Source organism: Pinus tabuliformis, chromosome 4_2 (assembly GCF_031772625.1).
Source record: "Pinus tabuliformis cultivar Carrire ecotype Pingquan chromosome 4_2, CPIR1, whole genome shotgun sequence".
NCBI lineage: Eukaryota > Viridiplantae > Streptophyta > Pinopsida > Pinales > Pinaceae > Pinus > Pinus tabuliformis.
Window position 1 is genome coordinate 728966255 of NC_142304.1, and position 25045 is coordinate 728991299.

General features: G+C 33.7%; 1 pseudogene; it reads right to left on the reverse strand.

Moving 5' to 3' along the window:
* Nucleotides 1-25045, reverse strand: LOC149171662 (uncharacterized; annotated as a pseudogene).

Here is a 25045-nt window from a genome sequence, read left to right on the forward strand (position 1 = left end):
TTAAAAACCATGAGAAGGGGGATGCCAGGAAGCTTTTCCAGCAGAGGTATTCTTGTTGATTTGCATAGAACACTGAGGGAGACAGGCCTTAAGCTCTAACTTCTCTAGGATTCTGGCCTCTCTTTTTCCTATGAGTTTTCCACTATTAGCACCTCCCAGTGTATTCACAAACTCTTTGAGTTGTTTAAGGATTAGCTTTAGAATGCTGCTCACCGAGCTCGCCTTATCCTTGAAAATCATATTATTGTGCTCCTTCCAAACATTCCAGATTAAGAACCCTGGGGTGAGCGCCCAAGCAGAGGTTATTATCTCATTCTCCGAAAAAAATTTCAGCCAATTTATCAATGTAGCAATGATTTCATTTACATTTCTGTCTGTCTGCTCAAAGACATCACCAACCCAGTGCAAAAGTATTGTGGTGAATGAACATCTGTTCAGGAGATGATTAGTGGTTTCTTCTTGTTGTCCACATAGGTGACATCTTGAGGGGCCAACAAAGCCTCTTTTCCTAAGGTTATCCCATGTCAAAATCTTGCCCTGTAGAATCAGCCACTTGAAAAGTTTGACTTTCATCCAATGAGGATTTTCCCAGAGATCTTTCCACTTTTTATCAGCGTTTGGATAGTTAAGTCCAGTGTCTATCCTTTTGGCCTCCTTAAGGGTGAAGAGACCTGTTTTATTCTTTCCCCATCTTAATTGATCTTCCAAGGTTGAAGTTAATATTTGCCTCTTTTCCAAAAGACTGTTAAGGGCTATAGCTTGAGTATGCATCTTGCCCATTTCTCTGTAATCTGGAAGTTTCCATATTCTCCATTTCTCATTGTTCCTTAAGTGATCCCAATAGTCCATTACCTTCCTTAAAACTTTGTTGATGGTATCTATGTGAGTGTCTGCTAAATCTTCACTTCGGAGATTCTCCTCCTGCTGCCAATTATCCTCCTAGAACCAGGCTAGATTTCCATTTCTGATCTCCCAAAAGCTATGATTTTGGACTAGGGCCCTGTTCTCCCAAGCTCTATTCCAAATTGAAGAACCTTTTACTTGTCCCGTCATTCTTATGAGGTTCTTCTCCTGCCAATATCTTGAATACTTTTGCTTCCATAGTTTTGCCCAGAGGGCTTGAATTTCCTTTAGCCATCTCCACCAAATTTTGGCTCCTAGAACTCTGTTAAGAATTCCTGGGTCATGAATACCCAAGCCACCATGGGATTTTGGTTTGCATATCCTATCCCATGCCACTAGGGCCCATTTCTTCTTTTCTTCCCCTTTCCCCAAAGAAAGTCTCTTTGAATGTTTCTTATATTAGTAATTACACCAGTTGGCGCCGAAATGGTTGATAGCATACAGATAGGGATACTTTAGAGGATTGTCTTAGTTAGAATCAACCCCCCAGATAAATTTAGGGTTCTATTGGTCCATTTTCTAATCTTATCTTTTAGCTTATTTAGAACAGTCTCCAATATTTCCTTGTGTAATGGTTTGTCAGTGAGGGGAACTCCTAGGTACTTCGCGGGCAATGACTCTCTTTGAAAGCCCAAAATCCTTGAAAGATTTCTATGAATCGAAATATTTGTATTGTAAAAGAAAATATTTGATTTAGTGAGACTTACCTCTGTGGCTGTTGTCATGGCAAACTCACTCAGAATCTGCTTCAATGCTCTAGCTTCCTTGACTGTGGGTGTGCCTTGCAGCATAGTGTCATTTACAAATTGCTAATCTGTCACCGTGTCCCCACCTTGAGTGTGTCTCAGACCCTGAATTCTTCCTTCCACCATAGCAGCTCTGATTGCTCTTCCTAACCCTTCCATCATTAGAATGAAAAGGAAAGGATAGGGAGGATCCCCTTGCCTGAGTCTTCTCGTAGGCTTGAAGGTTTTGGAGGGAGAGCCATTGAGAAGAATTGAATAGCTAGTAGTGGTAACTAGCGCCATCACCCACTTAAGTCAATTGTGGTCAAAGACATAGGCTTTTAGTACTGCTCTTATGTATGACCAACTAAGTTTATCATAAGCCTTTGCTATGTCCAGCTGAATTATCATCCCTGCCTGTTTATTGGTATTGAGTGAATGAACCACTTCATGTGCTTGAATTATGTTATTAAGAATTTGTCTTCCTTCCACATAGCCTATTTGCTCCTTTGACACAAGGGTAGGGAGGAGTGGTTTGAGACGGTTGGCAATTACTTTGGATATTATTTTGTACACCACATTGCATAAAGCTATAGGTCTAAAACTATCTGGAGAGGTGGCCTTTTCCTGTTTGGGGATTAAGGCTATGAAAGATTCATTAAGCACCTTCAAGACCATCTTAAATCTCCAAGAGTCTTCCACAACCTCTAGAATATCTTGTTTTACTATCCTCCAACAAGCTTTGAAAAAGTCCACATTGAAGCCATCTAGGCCTGGTGCTTTCCCATTGTGCATATCTGAAATGAATTCCTCAATCTCTTCCTCTGTTACTGGTATGTTAAGATTGTAATTGTCATCTCTAGCAACCAATTTAGGAATGTATTGAGTAAATCTTTTCGTAAACAGATATCTATCCTCTGGGGTTTCCTCTGCAATTCTCTAAAAATTATGGACTAGAACCTCTTCCATCTCTTCATCAGTGTTTCTTTCTATTCCATGATGATCTGTAAGTTTCACAATTCTGTTGTTATTTCTGTGTGCTATGGTGGATCTGTGGAAGAATTTGGTGTTTCTCTCCCCTTCCTTAATCCATTGTACTCTGGATTTCTGTCTCCAGAATATTTCCTCTTGTAGATATCTGTTTTCCCAATCATGCTAGAGTGACTCTGCCATCTCTTTCCTTTCATCTGTATAGCCTTCTATGATAAGAATTTAGTTTGTTTCCTTTAGTTTCTTTTCCACATCTCCTTTAGCTTTGAAGATATTACCAAATTCCTTTTTATTTCACTATTTGAGCCTGCCTTTAATGTGCTTGAGCCTGTTGTGTAGAAGGAACATATTTGTACCTTGAAGGGGTAGCTCTTCCTTCCACCACTTTTCAATGTTTGTGAGGAAATTAGAGTGTGTGAGCCAAGCATTCTCAAACCTGAAGGGGGAGTTCCTCGGTTTACCAAATAGAGAAGCTTCCAATTGAATAGGCCAGTGGTCTGAACCTCCAAAAGGTAGGATGAGCACATTTAGGCCACTTCCCATGAGAAGAAGTTCCTCTGAGATAATGAATATGTCTAATTTTGATGCTACTTGGGTAGGGCCACCGCTTTTGTTATTCCAACTGAAGATTCCATTGTTGGTTTCCATGTCAACCAATTTCATATTGGTGATGAAGTTTTGGAAGGCAACTGAATCCCTGCCAAGAGTTCTAGTACCTCCTTTCTTCTCCTTGAGTGATTTTGTCATGTTAAAATCACCTCCTAGAATCCAGGGTAGAGTTGGGTATCTTTTCTTCATATCCTCCAGAGTGGTGAGGAATCGAAGTTCGTCCTCCATTGGCTGAGGACCGTAGACATTGGTGATCATGTAACATTGCCTATCACCCACTGGTTGGAAAATCAAAGAGAGGTGATGTCTGGATGCCTCCGCATCAATCACACCAAATTTCTGTGGATTCCATAGAGTGAGAATACCACCAGTAGATTTATTTGCTTTAACTTCAAGGTATTCATTTGTATTTAGCCATTTTCTATGTTTTTCTCTGATCTTCTCCACTGAGCATTTTGTTTCCTGCATGAATACTATGTCAGGTTTTTCCTCTTTGATTTTGTTACCTAGATTCCTCTATTTTCTTCTACTCCCTAGTCCTCTAATGTTTCAGGTTGTGATTTTCATTGAGGTGGGGATTTAAAGGAGTAACTGGAAAGGTATTTCATCCTTCCTAAGTCAATCATGAGTTTTCCACACTCCAGGAGTAGTTTTTTCTGTCTTTTTCTCCCTCTCTTTTTCCCTAGTTTTTTTGTTAATTTTCCTGTTATTAATCCTATTGTGGAAGTCCCTTTATTTTCCTGGTTATCATGTCCTCTTTTGACTCCTGCAGTTGTTTGATGTGACTTGTTAAGGAATAACTGCTTTACCTTGTCAACTTCCTCCTGAGGTATGGAATTTATTCCCATATTTCCTCCTTGTTCAAGAAACTTTTCTAGCTCTAGGTTCTCCCTTTCCAAGATCTCCTACAAGTCTTGGTCCTCTATGCCACTTTAACTTTGATTCGTAACATGGTCATTTTCTATTTCCATTTTACTCAAAGGGTCCGTTGTGTGTTCACTCTGTTCTTGAGTGAACTCCGTGCTGCTCTCTTCTCCTTTCCCCCTTTCTGTCTGATTCTTTGTCCTCTTTTGATCACCTCCATCTACATCATCTTCTCCTAAGATCTCAAAATTGTTGTGCCCTCTTGTTTTGTTATCCTTCTCAATAGGGTTTTATTTTGTGTCTTCCTTCCCCTTCCTTTTCCTTTTCCTCCGAATTTGGTGAACGCTGTCTGATCTTTCCTTTTACTAGTTTTTAGATCTTCCTCCCTTCTATTAAGAGGACAATCACTAGATAGGTGCCGATGTTCATGACATTTGTGACATCTAAATGGATATGTTCATAATCAACTGTTTGAACCCATTCCTCGTCATAGACTTCTAAAATGACCTCATCTGGAAGGGCTCCTAATAGGCCCATCTCCACATAGATACGAGCACAGGAGGTATATTTTCCTCGTAGAGTTGCCTTTGAAATCTTTAAGAAATGACCTAATTTATTTCCTATAGATTTTAAATATTTTGGCATCCAGTAATTTGAAGGTAAGGAGTAGAGTCTAATCCATACCGGTACCGAAGTGAAGGTTTCCCGTTCTGGCACAAAGTTCATCGTCCATGGCCGCATATAGAGGGCAACAACTGCAAAGAAGTATGGTCCTCCTTCAAAAATCCTGTCTCTGTCCTCCATGTTCGTGAATACCACTGTAAAAAACCCTTCGATCCAAGATGTATATTTAACTCCCCCTTTGGTTTCCAGTTTTATTTTATCCAAGTGTACAACACTTTCTCTGACGGCCAGATACCCATAAATTTGCATATAATGGCATAGTTTTCCATGTGATCCCCGTGCTCTTACAGAGCTGGATCATTTAAAATAACCCACAATTTAGTTATGGTCTTGGGTTTACAGGGCCCCATCTTGGTTCTGTTCCCTATATCCTGACCTCTGTCTTCCGCTTTCTCCTCCTGTCAGTTCTCTTCGTGGGTCCCTTGTTCTGCATGGGTTTTGCTGCCTTCCGCCTTCTCAGTTTCTATGTTTTTTGTCTTGACCTCCAAAGGTTGTGGAGGCTTGTTCTTATTCCCTGCTCTTCCCCTGCTTGCAACTACGTTATTGTAGGAGGGAGTGGACCTCCCTCCTCCCTGTGCTTCCATGGGGACCTGTTACCCTCTGTCACACTCTTTGTTGAACCCTAGAGCCTTGATCGCCACCTGCACGGTCTACCCGAAATCAATCAATCGAAAATATTATAATATTATTCAAAATAAGATAATGATAAAAAAATATAATATTGGATAAATAAGGTTATATAATATAAAGGAATTAAAATAATTGGTTTAAACAAAAAATTTGATTTATCATTTTAAATATAATAAGATGGATTAGGAAATGAGGTAATTAAATTAAGTCTTAATTGAATTAATTTTTAATTTAACTAATAAAGAAAAAAAAAATAGATTAAATTAAATTAAATTAATATTAAGAATTAGATTTAAATTGATTTAATTAAAATTAAAATTAAATTAGAATTAGAATTAATATTGATATGGAAATAAAAAGGCAAGTTATAGGAAGAAAGAAGGGAACAATAAAGAGGAAGAACATATCGAATGGTAGGAGAAAAAGATGAAGAGGAAGATAGGGAGGGTAGGGAGTTAAGAGCGGGAAGGACCTAAAGTAAGGGGTGGTGTTTAGAGGAAATGAAATGAATCCCATCATCCAACTTAAAATCTAGATATGCTTAAAAATCTTGTTTCCCAAGCTCTTTGGATCTTCTCTTCTCAATCCTTTTCCGATGAAAAATCCCATCTTACCAAAACCCTTAAATCAATGGTTACTCCACATCCTAGATAAATACAGCATTTCATTATGCTCTCCACCCTAGGGTAAAAGGCATTCCAATAGCCCTCCCTTAGCCAATGTAACCTTACTCTACATTGAAGGGGTTAGTGATCATATTTCCAAAATCCTTTCAAAAGAGAACATCAAGAAATTTTTCAAATCCTTGAAAACCCTCACTCAGTTCTTTAGATCAGCTAACGTAAAAATGACCCTATGTTAGGATCTAGAGTCTATGAAATTCCTTGCTCCTATGGAATGTCTTACATCGGACAAACTGATAGGTCGTTCACCTACTAACCCTGTATTGTTAAATATGCCATCATCGAACACTCCCATAATACCAGGCATCTAATTAGTTTTGATAAAAACAAAATCTTAACCTCTGCACGCTTCCAATCCAACTAAGTCATTAAGGAAGACCTCGAAATTGAAAATCATCCTAACAACTTTAAATGGGATGATGGATATCATTTAAGCAAATCCTAGAAGCTCACTATTCATTTCCATTCCTCTAAATGCCATCCCCTTACTTCAGATCCTTCCCCTCTTAACTGCCTACACCTCCCTATCTTCTTCTTCATCTTTTTCTCATACCCCTCTCTTTGTTCTTCCTCTTCGATTGTTCCATTCTTTTCTTCTATAACTTGTCTTTTCATTTCCGTATTAATATTAATTCTAATTTTAATTCAATTTAATTTAATTTAAATCTAATTCTTAATATTAATTTAATCTAGTTTCTTTTTCTTGGTTAATTAAATTAAAATTTAATTCAATTTAAATAAAATTTAATTAGTTCCTTTCCTAATTAATCTTATTAATTAAATTTAAAATAATAAATTAAAATTCATATTTAAATCAATTTTTTAATTCCTTTATCTTATATAAGCTTATCTATCCAATCTTATATTTTTTAATCATTGTCTTATTTTAAATAATATTATAATTTTTTAAAGATTCACAATTTTAAATAATATCTTTTCAACTTTTTTTTTTAATTTTATTTGACTCTATTTATCTTTAATTATCGAAAATTGTTTAATTAATAATTTGTTTTCCTCTCATTAAGTTTAGTAATTATAATTATTCTTGATCATTTTTTAATTTTTTTTTTTCAATGTTATATACTTTCTCTTTAAATTAACCATTTCAAATTTGTTAACTATTCACTTTGTTATTATTTAAGTCAAATTCAATTAATTTTAAAATAATTACGTTATAAGGCATTCTCTCTAAAAACAACTAACCTCCCATGCCACATATGCTATTGTGTGCCATTGATTTTGGTGTTAGACGATTAAAATAACCTCAATCCTAAACAATTATTATAATTAACTGCAAATCAAAACAAATATAAGCTTGCCCCTATCATTTTATCTCACTGAGCAGGCAGAGGACAAGGAAGTTTCCCCTACCATTTTACTCACTGAGCAGGCAGAGGACAAGGAAGTTTTTCTTGGCTGAAAGTCCGCAAGACCAAGACACCCACCGGTACTATGTACATTTTGTAAGATGTGTTGGTGTAACCCCGTGCTGCCATACCTCCAAGAGGCTGTGAAAGCGGCGCTCCAAATGTATCCAAACGATGGTGAAAAAGGCACTGCGAATGCATCCATCAATCTCTCGAGTGAAGATGTTGCTCTTATCATGGGCCCATCTCTCCTCTGAAGATGTCAACGTGGCCGACGACTGCGATGGCAAATATTTGGTCAATTACTCAGGACCCCAACATTTGGGAATCACCAGATGAGTTTAAACTAATCATTATGTTTAAAGTGTAAGTGCCTTCAAGCTTCCATGTATATTTAAAACATCACAATAGATAAGTTTATAATTATTTACACTGCACATTTTATCAAATGAAAGAGTACATGGTATTTTATGATAAATGAATGATGTAATGAATTTCTGGGTTTATATTATTAGAATGAGCTCTGGTTTCAAAGGAATACGTTATTGTTAGCAGATCTGGTTGAGTAGATCTTACTTTATTTTTTATTCAAACTATTGTTAGACTTTCTACAATTTTAACAATGATTCTGCATGCGGAATAAACTCAAAGAATCATTAAACCTTATTGCCCAGGGATACGAGTTACCTCCAGCCATTGGTGATGTATTGATGCAGGCCACAGTCCACAAGCTTCTCCTTCAGCACTCCAGCTTCTGTCCAAACAAAAGAACACAAAATTCTGAAGGCACTTCCGAGCTCTGCTATCTCAGCTAGATGGTGTAGAACTGAAGGGGGTTGAGATCGGAGCTTGGGGACCAAACAGATGAACATATAGCTAAGCTTCCATCAAGCTTCTAAATGCTATGTGTTAGAAAAACCACAAATCAAGGTAGAGATGAGATCAAAGTAATGGACCACTTTAGTAGCTCCCAATTATTAATTTAGTAATTGCAGTTGATTTTCTTAACTTAAGGAAACTACTGCAGTTGGTTTCCATAAGTTAAGAAAAGCTGCAACTCCATAAATCAAGGTAGCTTTTGTGTTAAATTAATGGAGCTTAACATTCTCCCACTTGGTCCATACTTCCAAACTTAATGTCTCAACTTAAAAACCATTGATAATCTGTATTAAGTAATAGATACATGAATCATGGCGATAAGTCCTCTAATGACGAGTATTACCTTCCATGTATTACTATGCATTTATTCTTATTATAATTTATGTGGCAACAATTTCTTAATGAATAAACCCTATGTTTATTCTTGGTCCTTCTTAAATGAATTTTCTCAAATCAACTTAAGGTGCACATAATATGAGAAAAAACATCACAATAATTAAGAATTTCATTAACATTGTCCATACAATGAAAAAACTGCATAATGGAACCAAGTCCCATATTCAATACATGATCCTTGAATTTAAACGGTGGCATGCCCTTAGTCAAAGGATCAACGATCATTAACTTATTGCCGACGTGCTCAATGACCACTTTATTTTCTTTAACACGTTCCCTTATAGCTAAATACTTAATGTCGATGTGTTTATTTCGACTCCCACTATTTTAGCCATAAAACCAGCAGCTGAATTATCACAATATATTCTCTATGGCTTAGAGATAGAATCCATAATTCTAAGCCCAGAAATGAAATTCTGAAGCCATACACCATGTAAAGCAGCCTCAAACAGGATATACATAAGCATGTAGTCTTTGGTCCCATGAAGGTACCTCATTACTTTCTTTGCAGCTCTCCAGTGGTCTAAACCTGGATCATTCTGACATCGTCCCAATATTCCCAATGGGAGCTACATTTGGTGAACAATCCTTCATCCTGAATCTCTCTAAAATTTTATTAATATAGGTTCCCTGTGACAGACCCAAGTTGCCTCGAAATCTGTCTCTATGGATCTTAATGCCAATGACATAAGATGCCTCACCCATATCATTCATATCAAAACTTTTAGAGAGGAATTGTCTCACCTCATGTAGCAAACCCTTATCATTGGTTGCTAGCAAAAGGTCATCCACATATAAAACAAGAAAACAAATTTTACTCCCACTAACCTTCAAGTATATACATTGATCCATAATGTTTTCTACAAAACCAAAAGAAGAAATTACACTATGGAATTTCAAATACCATTTGCGAGATGCTTTTTTTAAACCATACAATGACTTCTTGAGCTTGCAAACCAATTTCTCACCATGACTAGAGGGGAATCAATGAAGATGTGTTATTCATGAAGAAGTGTTATCAATCATTAATGAAGAAGTGTTATTAATCATCATCTTTTAGTACCAGTGTGAACATGCATTGAATCATATGTGACATTGTTTTGTAAATTAATGCAGTAAAGACCATTAGACAAAATACCATTCCCAACATAATCAGATTTATAGAATAGACTGAAAGATTTTTCTGAAAAGTTTAAGGAATATCCAAAAGGTACAAGCCTTGAAACTGAGATCAAGTTTCTAGAAAAACTTGGAACGTCAAAGGTCTTTTATAACTCCAAAACAAAGCCACTACTTAAAGTTAAATAACATGTTCTTATAGCTTCCACATGCGAGCCCATCTTGTTTCCTGATAAGATGCTTTGCTCACTTCCTACTGGCTTCCTTAGGTTTTGTAAACCTTTGCAAGGAATTCGAAATGTGAATTGTCGATCCAGAATCAATCCACCATGTGTTAATATTAACATTAACCATATTATATTCATAACAAACTAACGAGATTAAATTACCTTTGTCTGCAAGCCATTTCTGATATTTGGCGCATTCCTTCTTTATGTGTCCTTTCTTCTTACAGAAAAAACACTTGGAAACCTTCTTGATATCAGCGTGGGGAAGTGCTTTACCTTTCCCTTTCCAATTGGCTTGAGATTTGCCCTTTCCACGCGTTGCCAGCATTGCACTCTCTCCTAGTTCCATCACCAGTCTCTCTTCTTCTTGAACACACATGGTCATGAGTTCATTAATTGACCATTTATCCTTATGTGTGTTGTATGAGATTTTGAAAGGTCCATATTGGTGCGGAAGGGTGTTAAGGATGTAGTGCACTAGGAAGGACTCCGATATTTCAACCTCGAGTTTCTTCAATTGAGCCACAGTGTCCCTTATCTGCATGATGTGCTCGCGCACACCTTTCACACTGGTGAGCCTTAGGGATGAGAATTTCATGATTAGGGTGCTTACCAGTGCCTTGTCTGAAGAGACGAATTGTTCATCAATGGCCTTCAACAAGTCTCGGACCTTATCATGCTGATCAACGGAACCTCGAATACCAGCTGAAATTTTAGTCTTAATGAACATCATGCTTAGACGATTGGATCGCTCACATCGTTCATAAAGCGCGACGTCTGCTGCAGTGCTGGTATTTGTGAGTGCCGATGGTTCATCTTTCCTGATAGCATAATCTATGTCCATCCACCCTAAATGAAGGAGAATCCTCTCCTTCTAAATCTTGTAGTTATCTCCCTTAAGTTCGGGAATGTCACAACGAATTTCAGAGAAATTTGCAGGTTGTACTGCTGCATCAAAATAAAGGATCACATGCTTATGTTAAAATTGAGGCTTAATAACTTTCATGTTTTACCAATGTAAATCATGCTAAAAAGAATTGAATCAAATGACATGAAAATTGCCTGTGGGCTAAATTTTCAATTCAAACAGACTCAATAAAACTTTATAAACTTTCATGTTTTACCAATGTAAAACATGCTAAAAAGAATTGAATCAAATGACATAAAAATTGCCTGTGGGCTAAATTTTTAATTCAAACAGATTCAATAAAACTTTATGAACTTTCATGTTTTACCAATGTAAAACATGCTAAAAAAAAATTGAATCAAATGACATGAAAATTGCCTGTGGGCTAAATTTTCAATTCAAACAGACTCAATAAAACTTTTATGAACTTTTATGTTTTACCAATGTAAAACATGCTAAAAAGGAATTGAATCAAATGACATGAAAATTGCCTGTGGGCTAAATTTTCAATTCAAACAGACTCAATAAAACTTTTATGAACTTTTATGTTTTACCAATGTAAAACATGCTAAAAAAGAATTGAATCAAATGACATGAAAATTGCCTGTGGGCTAAATTTTCAATTCAAATAGATTCAATAAAACTTTATGATGATGCTAAAAAAGATTGAATCAAATGACATGAAAATTGCCTGTGGTCTAGATTTTCAATTCAAACAGATTCAATACAACTTTATGATAAAACTTATTAATTCATAACTCCTGTGGGTAGGTTATGAAATTTTATCCTAATTAATCACATAAATATAATAAAAATTCCTGTGGGATAAAATTTATTATATTCAGTGTAATTAATTACAATTTAATGTCTAAATAATCTTTATGTGATCTTGCCAATCAATATATAATTTTATTTAATTAAAGATGCTGTGGCTACTCTCTAATTAATTAAAATTACATGGATCACTAGACATTAATTTTGTTTCATAAACAAAACTGAACCAGAGAGAAAAATAATGTTTACTGAAAGGAGTAAGTCAAAATGACATTTTAATAAACTCCATATAACTGTAATAATTCTCCAACAATGCTTAATCTGAACTTCATGCGAACTAAATGCCCAAATGAGAAATAAACCATTTCTTATTTCTCTTTAATTACAAATGTTCAAAAATGTAAGTTCAATGTAATATAATCAATTTACTTTGCATTTTGCATTGTTTATTTTATATAGTTTATCCAAATTAACTATATAAATAAAAATAACATATACCCTAACAAACTTTAACATACATATATACCATAACAAACTTTAACATACATATAAACCGTTATGGTATATAATCAAAGGGTAATACCATGTGGTATAAACAAAATCCAACGTTAAACAAATACGTGGCATGGTATATGATATAACCATATTACAAATTATACCAATTATACTCAGTTTGAGTGCATTTTATTGGAGTCGAGATGCATCATGGAATTTCGAAATGAAATAATTTATTACATCAAATGAGACCATTGAACCGTTTTCAAGCCGTGGAGTTTAATAGTTATGGACAACATTAATCAGTTCATTTTTCATGCTTCAGATTCCAGAGTAGTCATTGATTCTAAGAAATTTCCTCACAGTCACATAAACTTCACAGTTATTTTTGTGATCTTTCACACAGGGCGCGAATTAACCCTTTTTTATTTTTATTTTATATAGTAAAATCTAAACAACGGGGAAACTGCTTATACTATATTTAATTAAAGTCCCATCACTGCGTTACAACTATACGAAAGCGACCACTAATGAAAACTTTGCATTATCCAATGATATTAATGTTAATTATTATAATGCGAAGACTTTAGTCTTTTGGATAAAATTTTGACATAAATATTAATGGAGGTCCTATGGACATGGCATCTCATTATTTTTTATTTTTTTTTCAAACGATAACGCAAATACAAGTAGTCAAAGGCAGCATTATTCCTGTGCGCGTGCCTTCACGTTAGTTTCGCACCAAATAATCCAAAAATAAAAAATTCCTCGTGAAAGGCTCTCACATTAATTTTTCATCTAGATTTTTGGTAAATTGATGCAGTAAAATCAACGGAATTTAAGAGCAAGGAATAAGGTCGGTGGACCGCGGGGCACTTAACTGCTGAAATGCAGTGCTTCACCTGTTTCATGCCACTCAAGAAAATATTTATAAATATTTATTTATCTTGGAGCCTGAAGATGTTTCTATTTTCACCCACACCAGAAGGAAAAGTCCTTTGATAAGGGCGATAGAGCTTCGCCTTTGTTCATATTTGAGTGTGCATGTTTAGAAAAAACTCCCTCTAGCCGGAAACACCCAATGACAATGAAACCCTTAGTCCCTCCGCTTTCAAATAACAGATTCAGATTGGCCCTGTCGAGTCAAAACACTCCATCGCCATTGCATAAATCAAGAGGGGAATCATACTCCCCTCGCCTTGAGACGATAAAGCTACCAGAGGAAAGGACAGGCAATCCGGATTTTGCTCCGTTGGTTTTGAATCTGGATAAGTATAAGGAAAGGATACTGCGATTTGAATGCAGGCAGATTGTTGCCCTTTGGTTTTCAAAAGGGCTTCAGAGCACACGTTTGTTCGAATCTCTGGAAGGAAGATCTGTGGGATGCTATTGAACCCGCACAGAGAGAGAGATAGAGGAAAAGCACCATGCCAAGATGCATGCACTGAGGGAGAGTGACAGAGACCCGGTTCGCAGTAGCAGCAGAGGGGAAAGCTCTAGAGAAGATAAAAACCTAGACCCCATTTCAAAGTATTCGAATCGCACCAAGGCAGAGATAAATAAATAGCTCTGATACCAACTGTTAGACTTTCTACAATTTTAACAATGATTCTGCATGCGGAATAAACTCAAAGAATCATTAAACCTTATTGCCCAGGGATACGAGTTACCTCCAGCCATTGGTGATGTATTGATGCAGGCCACAGTCCACAAGCTTCTCCTTCAGCACTCCAGCTTCTGTCCAAACAAAAGAACACAAAATTCTGAAGGCACTTCCGAGCTCTGCTATCTCAGCTAGATGGTGTAGAACTGAAGGGGGTTGAGATCGGAGCTTGGGGACCAAACAGATGAACATATAGCTAAGCTTCCATCAAGCTTCTAAATGCTATGTGTTAGAAAAACCACAAATCAAGGTAGAGATGAGATCAAAGTAATGGACCACTTTAGTAGCTCCCAATTATTAATTTAGTAATTGCAGTTGATTTTCTTAACTTAAGGAAACTACTGCAGTTGGTTTCCATAAGTTAAGAAAAGCTGCAACTCCATAAATCAAGGTAGCTTTTGTGTTAAATTAATGGAGCTTAACAACTATTCTCAGCAGTAGCAAAAGTGGAAGAATTTAAGGATAAAATTATGAAGAAAATGACGTTCCTGTACTTTTGCTTCGATCCCCATCACCAAAGGAATACTAAACAATACGCGAAGGAAATGGCCATAGCCCGTGATTATCAGAAGGAAGCCTAGTGATTGCTGAAGTCCCCAGCCCTGGCCCCAGTTAACCATACAATATACAATTTTATTATTAATCTGGGTATATGGCCTCTTCGTTGTTGTGGCTTTGCAACCAAACTAATCTTACTATTACCCCTTTTTTTGTTCTGCTATTTAATGTTTTTTTGCCCAGAACTTGTATTTTGGTGGTTTGAAATATGTTTTTGAATATATATACTCTCGAAAATGTTTATGTAATCAATCCTTTTTTTCTCATAAATTTACATAGTTAAAATTGAAACTAAAAATTGCCAACCAACTCTCACATAAAATTAATAGAAAAGGAGTGAAAACTTCAACCAAACAAAAATAAAAATAAAGTAAAATAAAAATCTCTAAAAGAAAATATTACTGCATTTGAGAATTTTTGTTAATAAATTCTTTTATGGTAATATACAGATCTCACACATAATGATTCAAATTTCAAATTAGACAGTAAATTTGGTTAGTTTTATGTGGAAAATTTATTTGAATTTTAATATTTTAAATAAATTACAATAAGGAAAAATACCATAGAAAAAACCATGGTTTTCACTTCATGTAAAAATGTTTACTTAATACAAAACAATGAATTGACTAATTTATCACCAAGTATGAATTTTTATGTGTGGAAAATTTATTTTTATGTGTGACAAATTTATTTGAATTATAATATTTTAAAAACTATAGTAGAGAAAAATACTATGAGAAAACCATAGTTTTTACTTTGTGTTAAAATATGTTCTTGAATGTATATACTTTGAAAAAGATTGAGGTAGTGAACTATTTTTTCTCACAAATTTACACAGTTAAAATTGAAAAAAAAAAATTTGCCTTCGACTTTCACTCAAAATTAACGGGAAAAAAGCGAAAACATATGGCAATTAAACTGTTGCACCAAAATATCGTGTGTCATTATGTTGGGCTGGACCGACTTACCATTGGCGGTTACACATAACAATATACCTAGTGTGTTGGGCTTGACCGACTTACCATTGGCAGTACACAACCGCGTAACGATATACCTGAAAATATTGTACTAGGAGCATCGTGTAGTTGGATGCACATGCATGGCCAACCCACAATGGGTTGACAGTGCGTGATAGGTTTTGTGGAAAAGTTAGGTAAAAGACAATGTCATTAACTTGGATTCTAATAATGTTTCATTGTTTATATATTTGTAATAGTATTTGGAAAAGGAAAGACACTGTAACTTATTAAAAAAGTAATATTTTATTTTTAATTAGTGAATCATTCGAGAAAAGGTTTGAGCTAATTAAAATGTAGGAAAAATTCATACTTTTAAAGATTTGATAATATGGAAAACCAATCATAACTTAGTTGTTAAGAGTCAGATTAGTTTGAAAAAAATGTAGATTAGTGAACAATAAATGTTAAGCATTAAGATAATGCTTCTTATTATAGATATAATATTGTAAACGAAGACAAGAAGCCAAGAATTCGAATATCAAACAACCAAACCAAAATAAAAATAAAGTAAAATTAAAAAATCCAAAAGAAAAGATTACTGCATTTGAGAATTTTTGTTAATAAATTATTCTATGTCGATATACAAATTTCACACATAATGATTCAAATTTAAAATTAGACACAATAAATTGGGTTAGTTTTATGTATGGAAATTTTATTTGAATTTTAATATTTTAAACAAGAGAGAAAAATACCATGGGAAAAACCATGGTTTACAAAACAATGAATGGAATAATTTATCACCAACTATTAATTGACTAATATATGGTTACATTAATTTTATTTATATATATATATATATATAAATATTATTTTCAATAGCATAGGTTCTCATAAATCCAGACATCAAAAACCACTAGTAGCTTATTTATTTATATAACGATTAATCTCAATGAAGTACTGGAGCCCCTCTCCAAATTACCATTTTCTTCATGGTCACAACTCACATGTAATCCATCTAATTAATATTGCAATTCATGAATAACCTAGTTATAATTTTTCTCACCCCAATCTTGGTAGTACAACTCCATATCATAATTTTGTTGGGAGCCTAATGTATGCCAGGGTTTATGCGAGACCTAATATTTCACAAGTTGTAAGCATTGTGAGTCCATTTTCTAGCTATCCTAAACCATAACATTTGGTAGCAATTAGAAGGATTTTCGGATATCTTTAAAACGCATATAAGAACCAAATTACATTAAGTGGGAATTAAAAAGAATCTCCAAAGCTTAGGGGACATTGATAATAATATATCAACTTTAGGCTATTGTTTTATCCTTAGTGGAGGCACAATTTCATGGGGAAGTAAGAAACCAATTGACATTTTATCTTTCTATTGGAAAAATGTAGTACATAGCAACATGTCAAACCAAAAAGGAATTCAAATGGTGGAGAAGATTATTGCAGGACATTGGGGTCATTCAAGCCCAACCAAGAGTATTGCAGAGTAGCAACAAGATCCTATTAATCCTAGGCACCACAAGGGGTTTATGTCGTTCGTTATTCTTGTGGAAAAGCCTACATTGTTGACACCGGTCAATCTATATTAACTAGGATCCAAGAGCATGCCACTGACATTAAGCATAATCATTCCAAAAACTCAACCTTGGCCAAGCACTCTAGTAAAACCAATCATAAAATTTGTATTGAAAACTCTGGTGTTTTGGCCGAGAACGATCATTATCACCATAGAAAATTTAGAGAAGCTATTGAAATAGGAAAACACCCTAACAACCTTAACCGCGATGAGGTTTGGAAAATAAGTGATAATTGGACTCATACTCTAATTAGGAAGTCCACCTTCTCCTAGATGTTCCCTGCCCCATCATCACTTGGTCTTCCTTTGGTATACCTACCCTATAATTTATTATAATAATATAATTATTTGAATAATAATAAAATAAGTATTTGAATAACAATAATAATAATAAAATGAATTAAGTTACGTAGGTACATCACTAACTAAATATCTTAACAATTATTAATTAAGAAATTATATATTTCCATTAATTTGAGAACATTAGATTAAAATTGCTCATTATCATTAAAACATTAAGTTCTAACTATTATTTTGAAAATAATAAAATTTCAATTAATTAGGCATATAGGAATAAGTTAGTTCATGATCATTATTAATCATTATGTTTTAATTAGTACTTAACATTTTAAATCATACAATATTTAAACATTATTATCATCACTAAGAATTTGTCATTAAAATTTTGTAATTAACATAAACCAATTAATTATGCAAAAAACTATCATTTAGTGGATAATTAGTAATATTATTAGGTCACAACATTTAATTATAATCATTTATTCAATAGATAAACAATATAATTATCAAATATTTAATATTCATTAATAGAAATTTAATATTCATTAACAAAAATTAATAAATAATAACTAGATCTATTTCATATCATTTTCTAAACTCTCAGCTCCATCCATTCCCATCCCAGCCCTCTCCTCTATTTATTACCCTATTCATCTCTGACTTATTCACTCATATGATCCTGATGATGAACCACAGAGGTTGGTTCGAAATGTCGATTACAAAAAAAGTTAATGCGATGACTTTGGAAGATATCACCACACAAAATATAGTTCGCATAAGCCTCAAATCTATAACATATGTATAATCATGACAAACCATTCGATGTATCATGGAAATGTTAAGTATATAGGGATACAATATCATTTGATTCGCAAATAAATTGATAAGAAAAAACTATAGATGATGTATTGTACAACAGAAAGGATGGTTGGTGCATTGAAAAAAGCATTACTGAGAATCAAGTTTGAGTTTTGCAAAACAATTTTAATGTAGTAATTCTTAGTTGAAAATATTTAGATTAAGTGGGTGTTAGACTTGCATAAAATATAGTTGAATATTTGGGGGAATTTAATCATAAAGGTGTCTACTTAATTCCTTGCTCGTGTGGCAAGCCCTATGTAGGTGAGACTGGGAGATCCTTTAACACAAGAATCTAGGAACACACAGCTGACATTAAACATAATCGATCCAAATCATCAGCTTTAGCAGAACATTCCAATAAAACTAAACACCAAATTTGTATAGAAGATACCTGCATCTTAGCTAGAAGTGATCACTACTTCATAAGGAAATTCAGAGAAGCCATAGAAATTAGCAAGCACCCTAATAACCTCAATAGAGACGACGGATGGACCATAAGTGAAAACTGGATTCCAATCCTTTCATCCAATCCTACCCCTCCCTAACCACTATCCTCCTCTAAATTATCCAAAAACAAATAAAAAAAAGTGTTTAAACCATTAATTATAATCTAACAAAAAGTAAAATTAACAATAATTTAAAAATCAACAATAAAAAACTTTAAACAAACCTCAAACTAACCATATAATAAGAAATTTGTATCATATAATCTTCAAAACTATGAAATAATCAAAATATACAATTAAAATGAAACATAATTAATATAACAAAATATATAGCAAAAAAATTAAAATAAAATATAATTAAAATAATAAATATAAAATAAACAAATAGGGCCCTAATAGTAATTCTATATTAAATTAATAAATTAACAATAATTATATTTATAATTATTATTAATTCAATAATAAATCAATTTAATAATAAATCAATAATAAATCAATAAATCAACAATAACTATTTATAATTACAATTATTATTATTAATTACAATTCAATAATAAATTAGTAAAATTAAAATAAACTATAACCATAATAAGATATAATTTAACAAGATTTTAGAATTCAATATTAACAACAATTTAACATTAAACATAAAAAACTTTAAACAAAATTCAAATTAACTATTTATGAATCATATAAATTTCAAAACCTTTTAATAATTAAAACATAATTAAAACAACAAAATATAAAATAAAACAATTAAAATAAAAATCCCTAATATCTGTCGGCAATGCATCTCTTACATCTATTTATTAAACTGAATAATAAGACCAGTTTTCCACTAATTCTTTCACATCCTGAAGATGAACCACCGTTGATGGTTCGAAACGTCGATCAACAAGTAACCTAATGCGATGAATCCAGAAGATGATCTACACAATTTGAGTTTTACAAAACAAGTTTAATGTACTAGTTCGTAGTTGAAAATATTTGATTAAGTAGGTGTTAGACTCGCATAAAATATAGTTTAATATTTGGGGGAATTTAATCAGAAATTTCAGTTTTTCTATAATAGTAGATAGCAAATCAAATGAATTTAGTGCACATGTATAATGTTGTTGTAGTTCGTCTGTAGGTTATTGAGTAAATGCAGGGTTGTCTACTGTAGGGTTTTAGGAGGGATATTTTTCACTCATATATTTTATCTCTGTTTAGTTGAAGATGGATGAAAAATAGTTACATTTAGTGTGTACTATGAACACCCTATTTCAATTTATTAACTAGCTATCATTTTTACTTTCAAATCCACCTACACTGAAGGTTCGTATCAAGAATCATGAATGAAACTTTGTTCAACTTGACCTTGTCTTAATTATCAAAACTTCTATCCGAAATGGCTATCAACATGGACATGGCTGGTTGAAATCCAATTTGTTAATGGATAACAATACCAATGCTTATGCATTGGTCTACCCATTTCTAAGTAGTATGAGAAAATTAGTTGCACTCTCAAGTTAAATTAAATAAACCGAGATACAGAGCAAAGATAAAGTAAATATATTTAAGATCACTCGTACTGCGAATAATTTTAACATTACGCTTGACATCATCAACAATATTTATATCTATTGTATGTATGATAACACTTTGTTATGAACGTTGTGAATGTTATGAGAGTTGGTCATTTCTTCATTGATTTCTAGTGGAGGAAAGGGGCATCAATATTCATGTCACTACAATACAGACATGGATGTTGTGAGTAACCTTATTCCAGAAGCAATTTTCTTGCACCCAAAATCCAATTCCCTGTTGCCAATGGGAGCTTTCCCATGTTGTTCTAGGATTGTCTCATTAACATTACTAAATTTTCCATATGCTTTATTTCGATCCATTGTAGGAAAAACATCGACAAATGTCTCGTGAGTTTAGCATGTTCTCATAATAATTATGTGGATGAATACTCCGCTTCCCTTGTTCCACCTCTACACAGCCATATACTAGATGGTGGCCTTCCATATGCACTTCCATTTCTTCCAATACAAAAAACCTAGTGCTTAAAAGCTTGTGAAGTATGGAGTTATCCTTTTCACCAAAACAATGAAATAGAGTGGTCTTAATTTTATTCTTTATATGTATAGATGAAATAAGATAAGCTTAAATGAAAAAATTTATGAAAATTCACATTCGTTCATACTAACCTTTTTTTTTAATAAAGTATTTTATGAACAAACTATAGTGTAATTAAATTAGTATAACTAAATACATAATTATCATGTCTTTCCTTCACATTAAAGGCAAGTGCAACCTTGTAAACATGAGGGAAAAGGAAAGATCCTACCATTACCATTTACCATTGAATGTTAAGGTGATCATCTTATCTTTTAACAACTCCTTTGCCTTAAAGGTAAATGCGACATTGTAGACATGAGGATGAAGGAAAGATCCTACCTTCATTGTGGAATGTGAAGGTAGTCATGTTATCTTTGAGCAATTCTTACCTTCACCTTGAAGGAAAATGCAACATTGTAGACATGAAGACAAAGGAAATATTCCAGCTTTGCCATGGAATGTGAAGTCATCATCTTATTTTAATTAACATATTTTTATGATTGCGTTTTTTTATATTCCATATTTTCCATCTTCCTGCCTCGAGTGATTATTAAGTTGGAAACGAATGAATGAAGTCAAAAGGATATCAAAGTAACTTACTTTACTGACTTCTCATTCAAGGTTCTTTGAGGTTTTTGTGATCACTGCTTGTTTTCACCATGTAGGTGATTTCTGTTTATCTTCTAGCTTTGAATGGCATTTTGTTTACTATTTTTTATCTTCAATGATTTCTTATATGGCACGATTCTTCTCTATTTTATGTCTTACGGCGTTTCCATTGCAACATCTAGTGCAATTGCTAGTTTATTATTTTATAATTAATTTAAATAGAAATTTTATATTTCTATCTTTACATTCCCCAAATTTGACCTTTTCAATTAACTTAAAATGCTCTTTTATTCAACATAAGTTTAATGGTTTATTATTTAATTCATTAATAATTTATTTTTAATCGATTTCTAAGTCTCTTTTGTTAAAAATCAATTTTAGTCATTAATTCTTTCATTTCTAGTTTATCTATTTATCCTCCAAAACTATCGATCAAACAATTTAACACTATCCTCTATTTATAAGGGTCTAGCATTCTTTATAGAACTCTTCATATCATTAATAAACTTCAAGTCCTTGAAAATGGGTGAAGGGTTCACCTGAAACGTTGTAAAAACACATAATTGTAAAACAAAACATAATTTTTCAAACTCAATTAAAGAAATCTTATTTCTATTTCCCTGGGAAAATGAAACTATAAATCTTGTATAAAATAGAGTAAAACTATAATCCTCTGTAAATATCCTAATTTCACTACCTAAACAATTATTTGTTGTAAAATTTAGCATATCAAATAACCGCATACCATTTATTATTATTATTGTTATTTAGGATTGAGTTTTCTCTGATTTAAAAATTAAAAAAAACAAAACAAAACGGATAAAAGTTACTATCTCTTTAAATATTGTTTATCTAATTTAAACTGGATAGATAAAATGGAATGAAAAAATTTATATAAAATATAACATCACAACCATGGAAAAAAAATAGTCATCCACTTTTCAATGGAAAGGTGAAAAAAATTTCAAATTTCAGGGCTCATTCGGGTTTTACTGTCTTACCACCCTCTAGCTGTCATTCCAAAGGTATTGTGGCACAGATTGATTGAAAATTCAATATGTTTAATGTAAGATTTAAAATGATACGTATCACGTAATAATGTATTAAATTCTATATAAATCGATATACACATATTTGATCCATAACCTCTTAGCAATGTATTAAATATCAGCTGTCCTTCCAAAGGTATTCTGGCACAGATTGATTGAAAATTCAACATGTTTAATGTGAACTTTAAAATTCACGTAATAATGTATTAAATTATATATAAATTAGTATACACCTAATTGATTCATAACCTTTTAGCAATGTATTAAATATTATATAAATTGAGATATAAGTTATTGGATGCATATTGTTTGCCTTGCAAAATGGATACTTCAATTCCATTTCCACTTTTTTTGATTGAGAATTTGACATCCCAAGTTTAGTTATAGCTTTTCATTTAGAAAATTGATTACCACATTAATTAATCAAATAATGTTACATATAAATACATGTAGTGTTGTTTCAAAATAGGTAAATTGTTTTGGACACACAATCATTTGATTGAGAGAATATCTCAACCACACACACCAATCTAGGAAACATCTAGATCTAAACAACTCCTTAAGAATAGGAACATACTCCTTTACATAGAAAGAATCACAGCTGAGACAAGTAGGAATTTATTTTCCAAGTCTCCCCTTAATGAATACTTGTGTTGATCTCAATCTACAAATTCTAGTTGTGGTCGTGGTGTTTACGTTGACGTCTATATAAAGGAAAAACCATCTACCGAAATGCATTGGTACCAACCACTGCAACCACTAGTGTACTAGGATTTCCTTCGTGTACATGGTTTACTCAACCATTATCTACATACCTGTACGTGCAAATCCCCCACCATCATCATCATCACGGGTTTTCTTGGATTACCCATAATGATGCTCAAGGTTTTATCCGCTTACCCTACACCATGTCGAGGGTTTTTTCGGCTGACCCTAAACTATGCCTACAAGAATCCTTGTCCATTTCACTCTCATATGTGGTTTCTAGCTTACCACAAACCTACATTGCAAAGTATTTTCTAGCTTACCACAAGCCTACACTTACATACACTGTCACAAGTGGTTTTTGGCTTACCAAAAACCTGCACTTACACAGTCGTTTTTGGCTTACCACAAACTTGCATTTACAAAGTGATTTTAATATTACCATGAAATTTATGGGGGTACACATGCCTTATCAGTCTTACATTGCACACTCCAGCCCATGGCATTACCAGGCACATACTTTACAAAGACCACTATAAAACACCATAAACTTGCTTACAATCAAGAGGTGCGACTCATAATACAACATGCGAGTGAGTCTATCCCACAAACTCACACAAGCTTTCACTGTGTTATCGATCATCTCCTAATTGTTGCATAAAACCAATATTCATTTCACTTCAAAATTATTATCCACCACAGAGTGTCTTTGGTATCCTCTTTCTTTTTTAGTTTAATTGTTGTCTTGGATTCACCTGCGTGGTTTGTTGGAGTAGCTAATTCTAAAAAACCAACTCCATTGAGTTAGCTAAGCTCAATGTAAATATTTCTAATTCCAAAACATTTATAAACACCACTATTTGTTTTTCTTTGGAGTTTCTAAACATGCAATTATAATTATTTCTAACAAATTTCATTTCTACATTGAGTTGATCAGGCTCAACGTATTTATTTTCCAAATTCCACGTAAATTTAGAAAAAGTACTTTTCATTTTACCATGGCATAAGATTACTGAATGGACTCTAAGCCAATTGTGATCCACGTACACCTCGAAGCTATCAGAGGAGAGTTTGTTATTGTAAGGTTATGATAAAAGGATATGAATAATTCAGACGGTCTCACTGGAGTTTTGCAGGCCCTTTCTGATTCGATATACATATGACATATGCATTATTCGCTACAATATCTGCCATGAAACTTGATCGGTCCCAGTCACCAAGCCCCTCTAGTAAATGATCTAGGATCTCACCTGCAACTTTCTCCATAGCACTCGAATAATATCCCAATACACAACTAAGGTTGCCACATCCCTTATGCTGTACATTTATGATAAAGACTTCAATCTGGTTTGCCTCTTTTTCCAACCAAAATGATTCATGCGTCGCCTAAGCGCTAGTATCACATCCACTATCCTCGAATCCAAAAGGAGATTCCAAAGACCTTAACACCACTTCCTTTTTCTCTAGAGCGAGCTTAAAATATCCACTACATTCCTTCTCGACCCTCTCCACCACATCGCAAGAAACATCGTGGTTTAACACTTGAAAGAACCTGAACTCCGTAGCAGAGTTGATGATCCTGTGCACCAAATAATCCCTCTTCGAAGACAAATCAACAATAGGAGGATCACACCCCCTCACACTCATCTCATGAGGGGATTCAGGAAAAAACAGACTCGAAATGTTGAGTGCTTTCTCAAGAAAATATGAGAAAGCGTCATTACTAATTGAGGTACTAGAGGAGGAGTTTTCACCTCCTTGGCTCGACGTCGGGGGGGGCACCAAGAGCCACACAGAGTATTATCCTTTTCGCAAATTTTTTGAATATTGAAGAGGCTGAGTAAGCGATGTTGTACTACCATGGGAAATTCCAATAGCGCCAGAGTCAGGCTTAATGTTAGAATAACTAGACACAACTTATTCGCCAAACCGATCAT